Source organism: Lepidochelys kempii, chromosome 1 (genome assembly GCF_965140285.1).
Source record: "Lepidochelys kempii isolate rLepKem1 chromosome 1, rLepKem1.hap1, whole genome shotgun sequence".
NCBI classification, from domain to species: Eukaryota; Metazoa; Chordata; order Testudines; family Cheloniidae; genus Lepidochelys; species Lepidochelys kempii.
Genome location: NC_136380.1, coordinates 245,182,428 through 245,203,658, shown reverse-complemented (window position 1 = coordinate 245,203,658; position 21,231 = coordinate 245,182,428). Strand labels below are relative to the sequence as shown.

Genomic DNA, 21,231 nt, shown 5'->3' with positions numbered 1-21,231 from the left:
TATGACCCTTCCCTCTCATATTTCACTAGTACAGCTGGGACAACAGACACTTCTCACTGAGTTAACATTTTTTAATGGATCCCCATTTCATCATCATTTCAGAAAACATCTGCAATAACAACTGGCGATTGAAAAGGAACCAGCCCTGCTCATATTTCTGTAGACACCTTTAGCAGTTTGAGTGGCCTCTTTCCCAGACATCTGTTTTCCCATAGACTTGGGCTAGCCATAATGAAGTACAGTCCAATATTCAATATTCAATTCCTAAATATAGGTCATTCACAGATTATAAACCAACACTTTGGCCTTACAACTTATACACATTCTTTGCTAATACCATGAAGATTTTGGGAGAATGAATAATATGGGAATTTAAAATACAAAAAGGAAAAGAGGACTAAAAGGATTAATATTTACTAACTAATACTAATACCATCAATTGACAAACTAAGGTTCAGCTAAAGTACAAGGAATTGTAGATATGAGCATTATGACTTTGGTTCATGCATAAAGGATCATGGGAACCTGGTTCAACTGCTAACAGCAATGATGACTGAATAACCTAGAGGTCATCTTCTGTCTAGCAACTCTTTCCCCCTTTACATTGCTTCTTTTGTTGCTGCTTACAAAGAGAGGACAGGACGAGTGGCAACACTTGTTGCTTCTTCTGATGAGGCTGCGTCAAATCTAAGAACTGATTAGGAGATCAAAACTTTCATTCAAACCTCACTATCACAGGTGCAGTCTTCATAATGCACGGTAAAGCAGGTCCTCCACACTGGACTGTGTTTTCACGGACAGATGATGACATGAGCCAAGAGTGTCAAGAACAATCACAGATGCCACAGTTCTACACTGGGTCAGATGCATTAATAAGGAGGACTTTGGGCAACATCATCCTCTGCCAGTTACTGGATCACCTGACCAAACAGCAGAAGATAACCTGGATTCCTATGTTCCTGTTCCCTCTCTGTCAAGTCATCATTACTGGCGCTAGATACTATTTTTGTCCTTGATATCAGACACGACTGAAGAGTTAGAAGCTCAGTGGATTAAAATGGCTTGATAATTGACCGGCCATGTGCCCTCTAACAAGTCATTTCGCCTCTCTGTGCCTTCGTTTCCTCCTCCATGCATTGTCTGTCTTTTTTATTTAGAATGAAAAGCTCTTTTGGAGGCAGGGATGGTCTCTCACTATGTGTTCATACAGTGCTTCATGCAAATGGGCCATGATTTCAGTTGCGATCTTTAAATGTTACCAGAATACAAAATAAATTTGAAAACCAACAAAATTCTGCTGAGACACAATAAAGTCAGCTGCAACCAACACTGATATTAGCTAGATGTCTTGTGGGTTACTTTTCCTTTCATTCAAAAGTGTTCAAGAAAAAAAACCTTTTTTAAAAAAAGTAAGATTCTATGTTTTGTATCTACTAAACAAGACAACACAACAGTTGTTGAAATTGCCTGTAACTGTCTGGTGGTGACAGATGTAAAGACATGTAAAGAGCTTCCTGGTAACTGGGATTGGAGAAAGCCACATCATTCTCAAACACTGACATGTCACTTGGCATATTAGTTAAGAATGTCAGGAAGGAACAAGCTCTGTCTGCAGCAGGAAATGGTCCTGACCTTGTGGGGTAACCTAGTAACTGTTTGAGCCATAGTTTAAGTTAGAGAGCAGTGCCAAGGTCGTTATTTCGGTGGGGGTGGGTGGTTCATCACCAGAGCACAAAACACACTGGCCTCATATCCCCATGGATTTCCCTACACAAGGCCAATTTCCAGTTGCCCTGTTAAGGCAGCTTTCAAGGTACAAAGATGATGAAATGAAGACTGAGAATCTGGTCTTTTCTCTGCCATGCTTGTGTTCTCTCTCACACACACACACACACTCTTCTCCCCACCCTCCCCTCCCACCAACCTGGCTTCACTCCACTTCCTGTCATTGATCATAATGCAGAAAAAGATACATTATTTACAGCTCTTCCCTTTTCTCTCACATTCTCCCTATCAGTAGTGTTCTTTATCTCTTCGCCTATATTTCTCCTCCTCCCTTTATCACCAAGCCTCACTCACCTTTTGACAGTATAAAAATGTTGGTTACGTATGTGATTATTTACAGTTGTATGCCAACAAAAAGTCCTAGAAAAGATGCAGTTAAACCATCAAAAAGTCTTTTTGCCACTATAGCTTATTTAGTTTGGGTAAATGGTATTAAAAAATAAAACAAAAAACACAACCCCACCCCCACCTGCCAGTGTTAGCTGTGCCTCCACTATGAGATTGTGCTGGTATAGCTGTACCTTTCCTAGAGCAGTGGTTCTCAACTAGCGGGCCCCAAGCAGGTTATAGGGAGTCCGCCAAGCAGGGCTGGCATTAGACATGCTGTGGCCAAGGGCAGAAAGCCAAAGCCCCACCACATGGGGCTGAAGCCTGGGGTTCCAAGCCCTGCCACCCAGAGCTGAAGCCAGAGCAACTTAACTTCACAGGGCACCCTGTGGCGTGGGGCCCCAGGCAATTGCCCAGCTTGCTACCCCTAACGCTGGCTCTGCCTTTTATATGCAGGAAAACAATTATTGTGGCACAGTTGGGCTGTGGATTTTTTTTTTATAGCATGTTGGGGGGCCTCCAGAAGAAAAAGGTTGAGAACCCCTGCTCTAGAGGACAAAGCTTCATTCTCCCACTTCTCACTTTCAATCACTTTCCCTCACATCAACCCCTTCAGTCACCCCACCTTCAGGGTCTGCTCCTAGAGATGCCATCTGTCCAGGGTTTTTTTTTGTACCTGAGAGATGGCAATACGATCGTCTCCAGCCTTACAGTAAAACGGGCAATGTCTGTAGGCTGCTCTGGTCCTTTGTTCCCTTCCAGAGAAAAGAACAGTGTCTCCTTAAGATACCATACTCAAAATAAGATGACCTAATGAAGCTGGCTTCTCAATCACCTAATTGTAGACACCATTTTTAAATTACAGTATCCTCTTCTGCAGCCGTAGTGGAGTATTTTCTTGATTTCCGATCATTGCTTCAAGTATGAAAAACCAAGTGAAAGGGAAAAGCTAAGTCTCCGCATTTCAAGTAATTAACAAAACCCAAGTTGATAGGCAAGATTTAACATAGGCCAAAACACTTAGGTTTAGTCATTGAAATCTTTATTTCAACATAAAAGCAATAACTACTTACACATAAGTCCCTGCAGAGGTATGAAGCAGGATTGAAGACAAGATGGAGGAGCTGCAGCAGCTTTTTATATTCTTTCGCCATGTGGTCTTTCTTGCTTTGTTCCAAAGACAAGCATTCCATCACATGGCATGGAAAAAACCTCAGAGTTCTGTCCATAGGCATGTCCCTGCATACCTTGCTGAGTCACAAGGTGTGTCTGCCTTCTCTCAATGGGTCAGTTGTATAGCTGATGGTCCTTAATGGGCCATCAAGCAGGCTAGGCAGAGATGACACCAACTTGTCTGGGGTGTCACCCAGAAGCATGGCATAAGTTTGAAATACAGACAACAAAGAGCCAATACTTATATCTTTAAATATAAAAATGATACATACAAACAGCATAATCATAACCAACAAACCATAACCTCATCTTAGACACCTTATTTGACCCCCTTTATACAAGATTTGATGCCACTACAGGACTGTGGTTGCAACAATGTTCTATACAGTCCCAGTTCAAGTCAATAACATCACACCCCCAATGCAAAATTAATGCAGGAAGGGATGATACAAACATACCTGACTGCATCCCAAGAGCTCCCCATCCTTGGTTTTGTCTTACTACAGCTAGTATGGGGTGAGAAGCCATACTAGTGTATAACAGAAATGGTTTATCAAAGTCATGTTCAGTAACATGATTGAATCTCTTTACAAACGCAAGATAAAACTTGGTTAGAACAATAGCGGATTGAATCTGCTTTTGAAGCATGGTTCCTGCAGGTCTCATGTGATCTTGCCAAGAGCTAAAGAACATAGCTACTTTATCCATACAAGTTCTGGCAAATGTTTGAAACACAATTAACATCAAGTCAATGTAGAAATTAATGTTGTCCATAGTACAGAAATCTTGGCATTTAACCATGAAAGCAATATGGTAGAGTGCCTCAGTTTCCCCTTTCATACAGCACATCAGGTTTGGAATGTCTTTTCCCCTGTGAAAAGTTCCAAGACTTTTTACAGGCATTAACTGTGCAACAGTAGCACTACAAGGCCTTTTAACATAAAGTGTGTTCTTATGTATCACGCTTAACGTGTTCAAGGGATTTTCCAAAAGATTAGGCACATTGCATACTTTTACAATTCTTGGTAATAGTAACACATTAGTTACAAAAATCACCATTAACAACAACATATTTATTGCCAGTGTCCATCGACGATCATGTCTGTCTTGCCACACCTCTGGCTCAATACCATTGGGGTTTGGACCTTTTAGGGTCACCCTGTGGCTTCCCTTTGAAAAAATAAGATTTGTTTTCCTTTTTGTTCTGTAGGATTAAATCTTGATCTCTCTTGCTTAATAGAATTCACTGGCTGATTGGGTGTGCTCTCTATGTTAACACCTATTAGCAAGTCTTTCCTCTCCAAGCCAGACAGGTAATTTGCATTACCACAGACACTAGCTTTTATATTCCTAGCTGCTACCAATTTCAAGACTGGACACTCATTCTTCCCTTCAACAGGATGGGGTTCTTTCCCCCCACACCTTTTTCTTAGAAGGTTGAAAACTGAAATTTCCTGCTCACAGGAATTCCTTTGCTGGCTAGGTGTGTTCACCAACTGCAGACCCTGAAGCACAGACTGCTCACTTAAAGAATTAGCATGCAGACAATCCTGTCCCAACACCACTGTCTTCCCAACAAACTAGCCACAAACAGCCACTTGGTCATAGGGCTGTTTAAATTCCTTAACAACCTTTACTCCATCTGAGACCTTCTCAAAGCTATTCACACTGGATCTTTCAAAAGGAAAGTCAGTGGATCCATTCACCACAGATAATTTCTGGCTGTTTGGAACTGAAACTTCCTTGATTAACTCACTTTCACACCCTTCAGCTACAGCAAACTGCTTGCAAAGACTACCATGAGGATTCCTTTCCCCAGGAACTTCTTTAAGCGACAATTCACCCCTCACAGAAATTTTGCCTTTACCCTCTTCACCTACAGCTTGCTCTAAAGGAACACTTTTCTGAGCACCAACAGACTCTTTCTGGGTCTCACTTACATCCAGAATTACCTCTGGCCCATCAGGTGGATTCCTACACAATCCCCTTTTGGGCAAACGTATAAACTTCCTAGATAAAAGTTTAGAAGCATTCTCCTTCCCTTTGCCACCCACAAGTTCATGAATCTTTCCCTTCTTGCTACAAGTTTCCACATCACAATCAAATCACCTTTATGCTCTCCTTGTGCCCTGGCTAGGATATCGCCCTGATTAGACCGAATTCCTATACTCTTTCCCAACAACACATTAGCAACAGGTAAAACACAAGCACCAGAATTGTCTGGTCTCTGGGATTTTGCTAGGACACTAACTGGATGCAACCTAGTTACAGTGCCACTCTCCCTTGCAGACACAAACTTAGTACCATTCCCTTCCTGGGCTTTAGTTGAATCCAGAACCAACTCTGAGACAACTGCACAATTCTCAACCATCACAGGCTGAAAGGCACCTTCTGTCTGCTCCACAGACAAAGAAGAGCCAGAGACACATTCTCCTTTACCAGACACACAGCTTGGAATCTCATTTCCCTTGTCCCAGCACACAGGGCTGTTCATAGACAACTGGTTGGAGACCTGGGTAGCTCCCTCCATAGGCAAGTCAATACCACTGACAGACACAGGTACATTTCCTTCGCTGTCACAATTCTCCACACAGGCAACAGGTAAGGTACAGGGGGGACACTCATCTTCCACTATCCTCGCCTTCCCAAACTGCTGACTAGACAAGGCCATCAGCTCACAAGGCTCCCTAGGCCTATCCAAACTTTCCTTATCAGGCACATTGCCACTCCCCACAGATAAACTGCTGCTCTTCTCACTACTTCCAGCAAATCACAATTACCGTTTTCAGGTTCACTTTTACAAGCTATACTAGCCAACAATCCATTATCCATCAAAAATCTACCCTTTCCTTTCTCATTTAGGGTTTTAACCTGACCATCCACTTTAATCTGCTCCTGAGAAACATTGTCCTGACCAATGAGTTCTTTCTGTGCTTGATCTAATTCCAGATTCACTTCTGAGACATTAGACAGACATTCAGAAACTTCATTCACAGACAAACTGCTCTTTTCCTCAAACATTTGGAGAAACCCTCCCCAGGCAAATCATTGCCCATAACAGACACAGATTTAAGATAATTTCTTTCCTGTGACTGGCTACATGGACTGAACAAAGCTTGAATATTTTCCCCAATCAAAAGACCCTTAGGCAATAACTTCCTTACACCAGCTATAACTTCATGCTTAGTACCATTCCGTTCAAGGTGGATTCTAGCTAAAGGAACACTTACAGTAAACTCACAGAGAACAACAACTTTCACTGTCTGATTTGGTAAGTAATCTTCCTCTTTGACTAGATCTGCTTTAACAAGAATGATGTTAGAAGCCATAATTTGCCCTAAACAGCTTTTACCACTGACTGTTACACTCTCTATGAATTTTTCATTACCATTCCCAGACATAGCATTGGCACAATTTATGGAGCCACCCTCTACTGAACTCACAATAACAGCATTTACATAAAAGGTGGCAGTGTTGGGGTACATTTGGTTATACCCAGACAACTGCTCAGAGTTATACAACACACCAACATTGTTATATACTGGACTTTCAAGAGGATACAATTTCTGCTGTTCTTCCATTGCTTTTTTGACTTGGAGCTGAAGTATTTCCACTTTTGCCTAAGCTTCTATTTCCTGGAATCTAATTTCTGCCAGTCTTTGTTCATGCTCGAGTTGCAGTTTACCTGCTGCCTTTTGCATTCCAATTGCTTTTGCAGCTTCTGTAGCATCAGGTAAGGGCTGTGCTCCTGCCTTCTGATCACTGGCCATTAACAGATTTCTCAGTTCTTGATTTGTAGCCTTCTTTCTAAAGCTTATCCCCTTTTCTGAACACAAATCTTCCAGGGCTTTTTTGCCAAGGCCCTCATATGCTCTTCGCTCCCCATTGCAACTGCTTTTTAACCAACCAAACTCTCAATACCAAAATTCAAATTTGGATAGCGTGGAGTTCTGACCCAAAGTTTAATTGACCTAGTTCTGTGGATCCTTGCACGAGTACGCCACTGTAACGAAGCTGGTTCTGGTGGGACCCAACAGAGTGCCAATTCAGGACAAATTGCTTAAAGCAGGACAGTTACAGCCCAAGGCTGGGGTTACTATGCATACCAAGGCAAACCAAACAGAGAAGACTTTGGTCTCACCCCACTGGCTAACCACAAGTCACATAAGCAATTCCCTTAGACACTCCAGTTTCCCAGTATCTCCGCCAGTGCCACTCTTTATGGGGATGAATGGTTATGAAAACCAATACCCCAGTAAAAGAAAAAAGGTTCTCTCGATCCCAAAGGCCAAGCCCCAGACGCAGTGGTTTGAGCTTTGGCCTGCTAAACCCAGGGTTGTGAGTTCAATCCTTGAGGGGGCCATTTAGGGGTATGGGGCAAAAATTGGGGATCGGTGCTGCTTTGAGCAGGGGGTTGGACTAGATGACCTCCTGAGGTCCCTTCCAATCCTGATATTCTATGATCAGATGCAAGGTCAATATACAAATCAGATCTTACCAATCCTTTAGAATCTAAAATCTAAAGGTTTATTCATAAAAGGAAAAAGATATAGATGAGAGCTAGAATCGGTTAAATGGAATCAATTACATACAGTAATGGTAAAGTTCTTGGTTCAGGCTTGCAGCAGTGATGGAATAAACTGCAGGTTCAAATCAAGTCTCTAGAGTACATCAACAGCTGGGATGGGTCATCATTCCTTTGTTTAGAGCTTCCGTTTGTAGCAAAGTCCCTCCAGAGATATGAAGTAGGACTGAAGACAAGATGGAGGAGCTGCAGCAGCTTTTTATATTCTTTCGCCATGTGGTCTTTCTTGCTTTGTTCCAAAGACAAGCATTCCATCACATGGCATGGAAAAAATCTCAGAGTTCTGTCCATAGGCATGTCCCTGCATACCTTGCTGAGTCACAAAGTGTGTCTGCCTTTTCTCAATGGGTCAGTTGTATAGTGGATGGTCCTTAATGGGGCCATCAAGCAAGCCAGGCAGAGACAACACCAACTTGTCTGGGGTGTCACCCAAAAGCATGGCATAAGTTTGAAATACAGACAATATAGAGCCAATACTTATATCTTTAAATACAAATTTGATACATACAAACAGATAGCATAATCATAACCAACAAACCATAACCTCATCTAAGACACCTTATTTGACCCCCTTTATACAAGATTTGGTGCTACTACAGCACCATGGTTGCAACAATGTTCTATATGGTCCCAGTTCAAGTCAATAATGTCACAACAGCTTTTAAATTTTACTACACAGAAGAAAAATGCAGCTTTTAACCATCTTAATTTAAATGAAACAAGCACAGAAACATTCTCCTTACCATGTCAATTTTTTAAACTTTCTTTTTTTTTAGTAGTTTATATTTAGCACAGTTCTGTACTTGTTTTTACTGTCTCTGCTGTTGCCTGATTGCATATTTCCAGTTCCAAATGAGATGTGTGGTTGACCAGTCAGTTCATAACTCTGGTGCTCGTAACTCTGAGGTTCTACTGTATTTTCATAATGTATCGCTTTTCTAATTCATTTCCACTGATCATGCATGCTGACCAGGCCATCTACCTACAGTGACTTAGTAAGGACTTCCTGTTTTTTGCATAATAGCCCTTTGGCAATACATTCTGTACATCCATTGTACTGATAACTTCCTCTTATCTATAAAATATCCTCCAACTTGGATACGTTCTATGGTCAAAACATCACCTTGGTCCTACGCCACAGCTGCAAGCATCAAGCAAGCTTACATAAGGACAAGTCAGTGAGGCAACACGCATGCCAAACAAAGACTAGGCCGAAACTAGCCAGCTTACACATAAGTAGCATCTTGGCCCCAACAAAGTGGCAAAGAGAATGTTACTCACCTCATGCAATAACTGAAGATCTCTGAGACGTGTCCCCCTGCGAGTGCTCCACTTGAGGTTCAATGCGTCCTAGCACTGCTGATCAGAGATTTTCGGTAGCAGTGCCAAGTTGGGATGTGCGTGCACAGCAGCTGTCTGGTTGTGCCATTCGCGATTCAACCAGGGCTCATGCGTCCCAATCCCCTCAGTTCCTTCTCTACTGTAGAGTCCTTACTGCAAACTCTGAAGTAGAGGTGAGGAAGGTGAGTAGTTGAGCACGCACAGGGACACATGTCTCTAAGAACCTCAGTTACTGCACAAGGTGAGTAACCTTCTCTTCTTCGAGTGCTGCCCCTGTAGATGCTCCACTTCAAGTGAATGTAGAGCAGTGCCCTCATGAGGATGGAAGGGACTTTGGAGTGGAGTTCGTAGCTGAGGCTAGTATAGTGAGACCTAGACGTGTGTCCAAGCTTGAACCGAAAGCGATTGCACAGTGGTTCGCAAATGTGTCTTCAGAGGCCCAGGTGCCTGTCCTGCAGATGCCCAGAATGGGAACATTGTAGACAAATGCTATGGAGGTAGCTAAAGCTCTTGCCGAGTGGGCTCTGATGCCCAGAGCGGCTCCACTGTTGTGTAGTGAACAACATGTATGGATACAGCTGGATGTCCATTTGGATAATCTTGGTGTCGATATGGCAGAGCCCTTTGATTGTTCTGTGTTTGACACAGAGTCTAGGAGATTTATGGAAGGGCTTCCTTCTGTCTAGGAAAAAAGCTATGGCACAGTGCACATCCAATGTGTGCAGGATTGCCTCTTGAACATTAGTGTGTAGTTTTGGGTGGAATGTAGGTAAATGGATTCGTTGGTTGAGATGGAATGAAGAGAATATTTAGGGCATAAACTTAAGATGTGTTCTAAGGGTTGAAGAATATTGTATATGGTGAGTGAGCCATGAGAGCCCCTATTTCAGTAATTCTTTGTGCCTATGTAATGGCGACCAGGAATGCCACTTTCATAGATAAGTGAAGTAATGAGCACGTGGCTCAGGGTTCAAAAGGGAGCTCTGGTTAAGACTTCTGAGAACCAGATTTAGGTCCACTGCAGGCATGGGTTCTCGGATGTCTGGGTATGTATTCTGTATGCCCATTAGGAAACGCTTAATAATCGGGTGGGCACATACCAACATCCCGTCTACTCGTTGATGGAATGCTGGGGTGGCCACAAGGTGAACTCTAAGAGAGCGCGTAGCGAGCCCCGAGTTTTTCGGGGATAATAAATAATCCATGCTAAGCGTAAGTGGTGCCTGGTTTGCAGGTATTTGTTTGTTTTGGCACCATAGGAAGAATCTTTTCCATTTCTGGAGGTAGATAGTGTGTGTGCTGTGTTTCTTGCTTTTTAACAACGCTTGTTTTACCTGTTCTGAGCAAATTAGTTTGTCAGGGCAGAGCCATGCCTTCAGGTGAAGTCTCTCTGGGTCCGAGTGGAGGACTTGACCATCGTCCTGAGAGAGAAGATTCCATAGACGAGGGAGAGTAAATGGTTTGCAGATCACCAAGCATGTCAGGGCCATGCGGGTACTATGAATATTATTTTGGCTTTGTCCATTTGTATTTTGTGTATAACTCTGGAGATCAGAGGTATTGGTGGGAATGCGTATAGGAAAGGAGCATTCCATTTGATGAGGAAAGCTTCCCCAGGGATCGTGCTCTTAGTCCTGCTTGTGAGCAGGACTTTGGGCATTTCTTGTTTCTTAATTGCACTGTTAAGCAAGAGACTACCAACTGAAATGTATTAAATATTTTGGATGTTTTAATACATTTTCATATATCTTGTATTCTGCGTAACTGAAATCAAAGTGTATATTTTGATTACAAATATTTGCATTTTAAAAATGATAAACAGAAGAAGTAGTATTTTTCACCTCATACAAGTACTGCAGTGCAATCTCTTTGTCCTAAAAGTACAACTTACAAATATAGATTTTTTGTTACATACCTGCACTCAAAAACAAAACAATGTAAAACTTTAGAGGCTACAAGTTCACTCAGTCCTACATCTTGTTCAACCAATCGCTAAGACAAACACTTTTGTTTACATTTACAGGAGATAATGCTGCCCTCTGCTTATTTGCAATGTCACCAGAAAGTGAAAACAGGCATTTGCATGGCTCTTTTGTAGTCGGCATTGCAAGGTATTTACGTGCCAGATATAATAATTTTATTAAGATAATGTTGAAGTAAAAAGAAAACGGTACAGAGTTCAAGCATAGAAGTTTCTGGTTATCAGAAAATAAGGTAAAGATTATCAAGTGGTGCGAAATTCGGTTTAGGAACGGGTGCCGTAAGAAATACATAATCTGCAATCTCCCCAATTGGGGGTAAAAGTTTAACCGGTCAAAGTACAGACATTGAGATATGGGGGTATGTTGTCCATGTAATGGCTATGTTCAGGTGTGGAGTATAATGAGTGGATACGATGATGGAGATGGATCTACCCTCATTTGGTGGGATTTAATGTTCAGTGAGTTTATGGTTCCAGTTCATATGGTCCACTGGAAAAAGTCTGTCAGTCCCTCTCCAATAGCTGATGCACGCTGTCGTACCAGCTCACACCACCTGGTACTGTCAGTGGCCGGTGATGTGTTCGATGTAGATGTCCCTGGACCATCGGATGGTGTCTGAGACCATGAGGCGCCGCATGAGCTATGCGTAGCATCAACCAATCCCACAGGTCCCCAGCACACGCTTGTTGCAGGGGTCCCAAGTGCCCAGGGCTTCGACGATCAGGGCATCCATCTGCACCACGTAGCCCTTCGCTCTCAGGGTGTCGGCCAGAGGGGCGTATTTTTATGCCCCTTCATGATTCGGCCACCATTCCAGAGGACATGATTCCATGCTGATGCTCGTTAAAAAAATGCGTTAATTACATTTCTGACTGAACTCATTGGGGGAGAAGTGTATGTCCTCTGCTCTGTTTTACCCACATTCTAGCAATCTCCGATGATGACCCAGCATGTTTGTTTTAAGAACACTTTCACACCAAATTTGACAAAATGTAGAGAAGGTACCAATATGAGATTTCTAAAGATAGCTACAGCAATCAACCCAAGATTTAAGAATCTGAAGTGTCTTCCAAAATCTGAGAGGGACGAGAGAGGGAGCATGCTTTCAGAAGTCTTAAAAGAGCAACACTCCATTGTGGAAACTACAGTACCGGAACCACCAAAAAAGAAAATCAACCTTCTGCTGGTGACATCTGACTCAGATAATGAAAATGAACATGTGTCGATCCACACTGCTTTGGATGGTATTGAGCAGAACCCATCATCAACATGGACGCATTTCCCTGGAATGGTGGCTGAAGCATGCACATCTAGCACGTAAATATCTTGCGACGCCGGCTACAACAGTGCCATGAGAACACCTGTTCTCACTTTCAGGTGACATTATAAACAAGAAGCAGGCAGCATTATCTCCTGGAAATGTAAACAAACTTGTTTGTCTGAGCGATTGGCTGAACAAGAAGTAGGACTGAGTGGACTTGCAAACTCAAATTTTACATTCTTTTATTTTTGAATGAAGTATTTTTGTACATAATTGTATATTTGTAAGTTCAACTATCATGATAAAGACATTGCATTACAGAACTTGTATTAGGAGAGTTGAAAAATATTATTTTTTGTCTTTTTACAGTGCAAACACTTGTAATGAAAAGTAAATATAAAGTGAGCACTCTACACTTTGTATTGTGTTGTAATTGAAATCAATATATTTAAAAATGTAAAAAACATCTAGAAATATTTAAATGTATTCTATTGTTTAACAGCGAGATTAATCATGCGATTAATTTTTTTAATCACGTGGCATCCCTAGTTTATATAGAACATACACATGACATTGTCCGTCAGGATCTTTATCATCTTGCCTCGTATGATAGGGAGGAAATGTAGGCACGCATTGCGGACCACGCAGAAGTCGAGCAGGTTAATGTGTAAGAGTGTTTCCGTGGGGGACCACTTGCCTTGGGTTGTACGTTGGTTTATGTAGACTCCCCATCCAATAGGTGAGACATCTGTTGTGATTTGTATGGATGGCAGATCCTGTTGAAACGGGATGCCTGAGCAAACGTTTATTGGTTTCTCTACCATCATAGTGAATGTAGGACCTCTGGGGTCAGCATGAGTCTTTTGTGTAGGCTGTGCTTTCATGGAATATACACCGAGTTCAGCTATCCTTAAAAGCAGCAGACGTGTAGTCTGGCGTGTTTTACAACAAAAGTGGTGGCCGCCATAGAGCCCAGGAGTTGTAGGCAGTTGCATGCAGACACCCACACGCTGTCTGACATCACCAATATGAAGGAGGTCAGCGCTGTGAATTGGGGCATTGGTAGCCCTAACGTGTGAAAGAGAGAGATTATTTGTCGAGCGGTGTGTAAGGGTTCCGTCCTGGTAGGATCTTTTAGTAGGCAATTGTCTAAGTATGGGAAAATCAGTATTCCCTGTCTGCGCAGATGAGCAGCTACCACTACTAGGGTTTTGGTAAAGACTCATGGAGTCACTGACAGTCCAAATGGCAGTACTCTGTATTGGAAGTGATCTTGTCCCACTGTGAATCGTAGGAATCATCTGTGAGCAGGATAGATAGTAATGTGAAAGTAAGTATCGTTGTAGGTCAAGGGCTGAGAACCAGTCTCCCTCTTCCAGCGCTGGGATGATTGAGTTAACTGTGACTGATTTGAATCTGTGGTTGCGGACAAATTTGTTGAGTTTTCTGAGATCTAGTATGGGTCTCCAACCTCTGTTTTTCTTCTGAGTCAGGAAATAGTGGGAGTAAAACTCTTTCCCTCTGTGTTGTGTTAGAACTTGTTCTATGGCCCCTAATTGTAGAAGGTGATCTACCTCTTCTCTCAAAAGATGCTTCTGAGAAGGGTCCCTGAAGAGGGACAGGGAATGGGGGTAGGTAAAAGGGATGGCATAACCCATTTGAATGATCTCCAAAACCCAATGGTCCATGGTGATAGTGGCCCACATATCGTAGAATGGTCGGAGTCAATAACCAAAAACTTGGGTTACTGGTTCTATTGACGCTGGTGGTCAGGGGAAGTCCGTCAGACCCTCGAGCAACGCTTCAAAATTGCATCGTTTGAAGGTGCTTGGGACATCGCAGCCTGGGATTGGATAGGGCGACGTCTCTATGGTCTGTGCCTTTGGTTATCAAAAGACCTCTGTTGTCGCTCTCCGGTTGTGTCTCTGTTGCACTGGTGAGGTTGCTATCTCCTACATCTGTTGTGGGGGTGGGGTATAGATGCCCAAGGTTCGGAGTCTTGTTCAACAGTCCTTCATTGAGTGTAGGACTTCATCTGTTTTTGCCGAGAATAGTTTTTCCCTGTCAAAGGAGAGATCCTCAACTTTAGTTTGGAGGTCCTTTGGAATTCCAGAGGATTGTAGCCAGGAGGCCCTCCTCATGACTACTGCTGTAGCTGTTGTGCAAACAGCTATGTCAACGACGTAAAGGGACGCTTGTAAAGCTGTCCTTGACACAAGTTGACCGTCAGTTATGGTGGACTGCAATTGCTCCCTTCTTTCTTCTGGGATGTCTGCCACAAATTTGTTGAGTTTTTGGTAATTATCATGGTCGTATTTCGCTAGTACTGCTCTGTAGTTGGCCATACGAAACTGAAGTGCTGCCGATAAGTAGATTTTTCGACCAAACAAATCAAATCTCTTCAAGTCTTTGTCATGTGGAGTGGCTTTATAATGGGATTGTTTCCCTCATTGGTTCGCCGCCTCCACCATCAAGGAGTTTGGCTGAGAGTGTGAAAATAGGAAGTCCATAACCTTGCTGGGCACATAATTTCTATCCATCCTTTTGCATGTCGGAGATATGGTTGCTGGTGTTTGCTACAATAATTCTGTTCCCATCAGTGTGCTATTAATAGGTAGCGCAATCTTAGTTGAGGATGCTAAGTGTAGGATTTTGAGGAGCTGATGTTGGTTTTCAGTCACCTCTTCCAGCTGGATGTTCTGGCTTTGCGCCACCCATTTTGAGTAACTCTTGAATTGTTTTGAGTCATCTGCAATGGTGGGTGGGGGGGTGGCGGCATGACTGCCTAATCCAGAGATGAAAATGAGTTGTGAGTTGGTGATTGTTCTTGGTTATTAGAATCATCCAATTCCTCTACAGAATCCTCATGCATCTCTGTGCTCAGTAGACTGCCCATGGCTCCCACTGTGCCCATTGCATTTGGAATGGCATGGGGGGGTGGGCACTTTCACAGGTCAGCCAGCCATGGGGGCATGTTCCTGTGTAGACGTTCCCTACCTGAGGAAGAGTAATGTCCAGAGTAGAAGTCTGCCTCATCAACATCAGTTTCCTCGTCACTGGAGAATCTGGAGGCATTTGGTGAGTCCGGTTGTACTGGTGCCATTGGCAACGGAGAACTGTTGGTTCTGAGTATTGGTGATCCCCATGTGGATGAAATTCTGATATCGGCTGAGGGAGCACAGTGCCATGCTCTTATGTATAGAAGCCTGGGAGATCGATCCTGTCCGCTTGTGCATGGCCTTGACCAGTGCCAACTTAGTGCAGTCAGGTCTCGGCTCCATAGTGTGCAGCACCGCTGGAGGTGGCATAGCTAGCTGAGGCGCTGTCAGCACCATGTCCTTCTTCAGAGGTTGACTTATGCCCGCAATCCTTATCTCTGTCAGCAGAGATCCCGGTACGGATGGTGCCGGAGGCACTCGGAGCATCAAACACGTTCACCCTGCTGGTCGTCGGCACTGCAGTTAGCGATCTTGGTGGAGACTGTTTTCTCTTCAATGGTTCTCCATGAGCAGGAGATGTCTCCCTGTTCTTCAACTTTCTGGAGGAGAGAGTACTCGATCTGTCCAGGGAGGAGGCACCTGGAGAATCCCCTGATGGGGTTGTTCCTGAAGCAAACAGGGGTATGAGGGATTTATCCATAAGAATAATTTTGACTAAGAGATCCCTGTCCCTCCTCATTCTGGCTTTAAGATTGCTACAATGGGATCATTTCTGGGGAATGTGCTCCTCCCCTAAGCAGTGGACGCACTGTGAGTGTCCATCGGAAACAGACATCACATCCTTACAAGAAGCACATCTTTTAAACCCAGGAGAGTCTGACATTTTCAGAATCCAACTTCAATTGGGGAACTAAAAGAAACAGAGGGGTAACTCCCTTAGGGAGGGGCTGTTTTTTTTAAAAGGGGAATTTAACTGATTAAAAACAGAAATCTAGATGAACAATGAACTAACTATTGAGGATTAAACTTAAGTATTTCTAACTCTTTCCTAGATGATTTTGTGACACTGCCATTGGAGCTCTGTCTGCAGCAGAGGATGGTTGAGAAGAAACTGAGGGGGTTGGGCGAGCACTGGTTGAATCGCCAACAGCACCGCAAGACAGCTACTGCGCACACGCAACCCAACAAGGCACTGCTACTGAAAATCTCCAATCAGCAGTGCCGGGATGCACTGACACTTGAAGTGAAGCACCCACAGGGACAGCACTCGAAGAAAAATACAAATTTCTTCTATAAACCTAGTGAACAGATGAATTAGAGACTGTTCTGATCTCAGTCACTGTTTTGTTTTTCCCCTTTTCTGTTTAACCATATTTGATATGCAATATGCTTTGGATTCTGTAAAGAGCTTTTCTCTAAAGACACCAAAAGTACTGAACTGAGATTTGAATTGCTGAGTTGGCCAGGCTATAAAAATTCTGTCACAACTGATTAAAAAAACATTGTAGGTACAGTATCCATGTCAGGTCCACTTCAATAACGAATATACAGATACAATGCATGAACAGGATGGATTAACAGGTTCAGCTAAATACTTAAGTTATAATATAATCTTTGTTCAACAAAACATTACTAATTATTATTTGTATGATCATAGCACCTAGAAGCCCTAGTCATGGACCAGAACCCCTCTGTTTCCAGCGCTGTACAAACATCACAACAAGACAGTCCCTATTCCAAAGAGCTTACAGTTTAAGGGCTTGTCTTCACTGCAACAGTTAGTTTGAGTTAGTGCATTCCGAGTTAGCCTAGCTCAAGTGTGAGCAACCACACTTCAAAACACTGGAGCTACACAGAGTGATTTGGTTAGCAGCATATATTGACTGGATTAACAGTTGAAGAGTTGTCCAAACTTGAGTTGTTGCATCCTCTCTGCATTAGTAGCTCAAGCATCAACATCACTTGAGCTTTACTAGTAAATATTAATTTTATTATTCTTTTGTACACTTCTTCTAGCATTTGCAGTGCTTGCCAAGCCACCCAACAGCAGTTTCATCAGCAGAATGAAGGGCCCTAAGCCTCCCATGAAGTCTAGTTAGTGGACATTCGTTGACAACATGAGCTATTGACTGACGGCAGCGACATTGACAACGTGGGCCATCGTGCAGACCCAAGCGTAGAGGCTGGCTGCGCGTATTCCTTGGCCAGTTTGGAACCTGCTCAACAGAGTCCAAAGCTGACATGGAAGGTCAAATCCCAATTGTCAAATGGTTGGATCACTGACAAGCAAAAATATTTCAAACATCTTTAGCTAACCACTCATTGTGCCATGGGGTAGCTGCTGACAGCTTCCAATCTGGCAGTTGAGACTACAGTGGATGCCTCAACATAAATTGTGCTTTGGGGTGACTGAAGATGTCCATATACAATGGGAGATCAGGACTGGCACATAGCTTTTCCACCAGTCCACCTGTAGACTCTCCATGATGAACATGTGGAGGAACTATGTTGCTCAGAACTGGTAGCCATGAATAGGAGTGGGGCGCAGGATGCCTGTGATGATGCACATGGTCAAGTTCAAATTCAATGTCGACCAATTTACTGTGAGGTGAATGACACCACACAGGGGCACAGTATTCCACTGAGGAACAGCGCCAAAGCCAATGTGCAAAGTGTACACTAAACTGTCATGATTCTTTGGTCAAAGAACAGAATCCTTATCGTGCAGCACTTTGTTTTAGACTGAGCTAGTGTGCGACTAGTCGTTAGGAATGTGCGTACTCTATAGTGCGTACTCTATATACTCTTTACCTTAATCTTGCTAATTTAATCCAGATGCCCAAAAAGGGACCCTTAGCAAAGTAACATAGGATGTCTGTTACTACAAATGAGTGACTTAATGAACAAAGCATGTGACTGATATGGAGTTACGATCAAACTATGTTCAGTGATGGTTAAGAGATTTTATTTATGAAGTAATCACCCACTGACAAATGTTTTAACTTACAAAAAATTGCTTTCTATTACAGTTGCACTTAATAATAATGACTGTGTTAAAAATCCCTGAAGCTTATCAATCATGTAAGCTGTATTGAGAATAATTTTAAGGGTCATTTCTAATGCATAAGTTTGGACATATAGAAATGACACTTAGACAAGCAATGCTGGCTTTAGCCTAGTTTGCTTAACATGAGGGCAATGTTGCCTTAGTGACCTTGTTATTAAGCAAACCTGCTTACAGTTGTAGCTGTAGGTAATGATGTCCTATACATCACTATAAGCACCACTTCTTTAATTCCTTATTTTGCAGGGTGGATTGATTAAATCAAAGCAATATTTAAATGCCTCAACTGAAATTAATTTTAATCATCTTTTCCATTTGTATTTCAGTTATTTTCTACAGGTACATTCTCACTGGTTGATATAACTATTAAAACATGATGACTTACAACTACATAGAATCTTTACACTAGATTTGGTACATTTTTTTTTTTTATATCTAGGAGGGTACACCGTAGCTATACACATGTATTTAAACTAGGACTGTCAAGCAATTAAAAAAATTAATCACGATTAATCGCACTGTTAAACAACAGAATACCATTTATTTAAATATTTCTGAATGTTTCCTACATTTTCAAATATATCGATTTCAATTACAACACAGAATACAAAGTGTACAGTGCCATGCAAATGTAAACAAACTGCCTGGCAGCCTGCCAGCGGATTACCCTGACGGGCTACCTGCGGGGCATGTGCCGCAGGTTGCCCACCACTGATTTAGACCATCCCTGACAGATGTTTGTCTAACCTGCTCTTAAAAATCTCCAATGATAGACATTCCACAGCCTCTCCTATACATACTAGTTTAGAATTTAAAAAAAAATTTAAAACCTTTTTTCCCCCAGGGATTGTTACCCAAAAACAGGTTTTGGGAGCCCCTAGAATAGCCTACCTATTGCTCCCTTAATCTGTCCTTCCTAAAGTACAGGTTTCCAGGTTAGTTAAGGAAATACTTGAAGGACAGAGATACAGCCTTCCAATAAATGATAGGCAATATTCCTTCCAAAACAAGGCACCTTTTTATTAATGCAACTAATAATTTCTAATACAGTAATAACCTAAAAACCTAAATAAAATACAAACCCCTTATTCTAAGCTAAAAAGCATTTTAAACCGCAGTAACGTATACAGTTCAAATGATTTTAAGTGAGTGTGCTCTTTAACAGATGGCCAGTCTGTTACAGATCGCTGACACATATACATCTTTATTAACCTACACACACACTATAATATTTTATGCTATACTACGCTACACTATAATTATCACAAGCAAGCTTACTATCCGTTGATTTCTGCTGCAGCCACTTGGTTGCCGTCAGCTTCAGGAAGCTATCAGCTTGACTCTGCTCCATCCCAATCGCTTCAACTCCTCTGGGAGCTCCTGTCCTCTCCATCCCAATCTTCTCCCTACTGCTCTTGCTGCTCCTGAGTGTCTACTTTTATACTGTCCTGTCAGCTATCAGTTCCTTACTGCACATGGTCACTGACAGTTGTTTACTTCAAAGTTATGACCTGCTGAACTTTCACTCACTTGGCTTTCTGCCAATGCATTCTGGCTTTCTGCCAATTTTATGCTGTTTACCTAGTTTGAAGTTCAAGTAATCAATTGTCAAGTTCAGAAAATATCTTGTGACCTGTGGTGACCTCTCTTTTTTTTTTTAAACTACTTTAACCTACCTTCTGCCCTTGACCTATTTTCAGTGACCATGTGACTCGCAGCATCCAATGGTATGTGACATGCAACTTCTAACAGAAGAGTGACTTTTGCTTATTCCAAATGGAAGCTAGGGACACAAAATGGAGTCTGAGGAATTTCTCCAATATCAGAATGGCCTTACTGAAGTTTTCTCTCATGTTTTAACCTTATTTAACTTACCTAATCAATAAGCTAATAACAGCAGTAACTATTTAATCATTACTTATACTCCTGGGGGAATTCTGCACCAAAAAATTAAAAATCTGGAACAGGTTTCGGGGGGGAGGGGGAGGGACACACACTTTTAGGGAGCTTCCCCCATGCAGACCCTGGCTGACCCCTAGCCTCTCCCAATCAGTCAGGCACGTGTCCTTCCACCCCCACTCAAGACACCCACTCCCCCCATCCCCATGTGGCCCTGCACCCCCTTCCTCTTTCCCCATGTGTCTCTGTGCCCCCACTTAGCCCACTCCCCCATCCTTATGTGGCCCTGCCCCTCTGCTCATGTGCTCCTGCGCCTCCATTCCCATTCAGTCCCTGCCCCAGTCTGTCCTCCCCCACTAGCCCTTATGAGCCCCTGTGACTCCCCAGCAGCCCCACACTGTCCGTCTCCCCACAGCCCCTGCCTCTTGACCTGGCCCTACAGGTGCTGTGAAGAAGGCTCTGCAGGCTCTCTCTCTTCCCTAGCTGGCTGGCAGCAGCTGCTGTGTTCTATCACCCTCTGGTGGACAAAAGATGGAACTGCAGCAACTTTTCAGCAGAAGCTTTTTCTGTGCAAAAAATTAAAAATATGTGCAGCTCATTAATTATGCGCACGTGCAATGGCGCAGAATTCCCCAAGGAGTATACTGAGACCATCTGTGGCCATAATTATCTCTTAATGACTTGGATATTAATCAAGTCATTACTCAATGGCTTGTTGTTACATTGATTATAGAATACATCTGTTATAATAAATGTTCCCTGCCCATCTGGTCAATTACATTGCCCATTTATGACAACCACCAACTTTTGTTAACTAGTCCTTTCTCCGCCTCTGGACTATGTCAGCAAGGTCAGGATAAGGTGAGTGGATATTA

At 42.7% G+C, this 21,231-nt stretch overlaps 1 protein-coding gene across 5 annotated transcripts in view; it reads right to left on the bottom strand.

Moving 5' to 3' along the window:
• The window catches only part of RESF1 (retroelement silencing factor 1), a 54,874-nt gene that overhangs the window by 29,463 nt on the left and 4,180 nt on the right, over positions 1-21,231 (bottom strand). For 3 of the 5 annotated variants that reach the window (XM_073321592.2, XM_073321610.2, XM_073321620.2), the window contains exon 1: positions 19,736-20,522. The exons of the other annotated variants lie outside the window; for them this stretch is intronic. The gene's annotated coding sequence lies outside the window, so the exon portion shown is untranslated. Of the gene's footprint in view, positions 1-19,735; positions 20,523-21,231 lie in introns of those variants that run through there. 5 annotated transcript variants of the gene reach the window in all.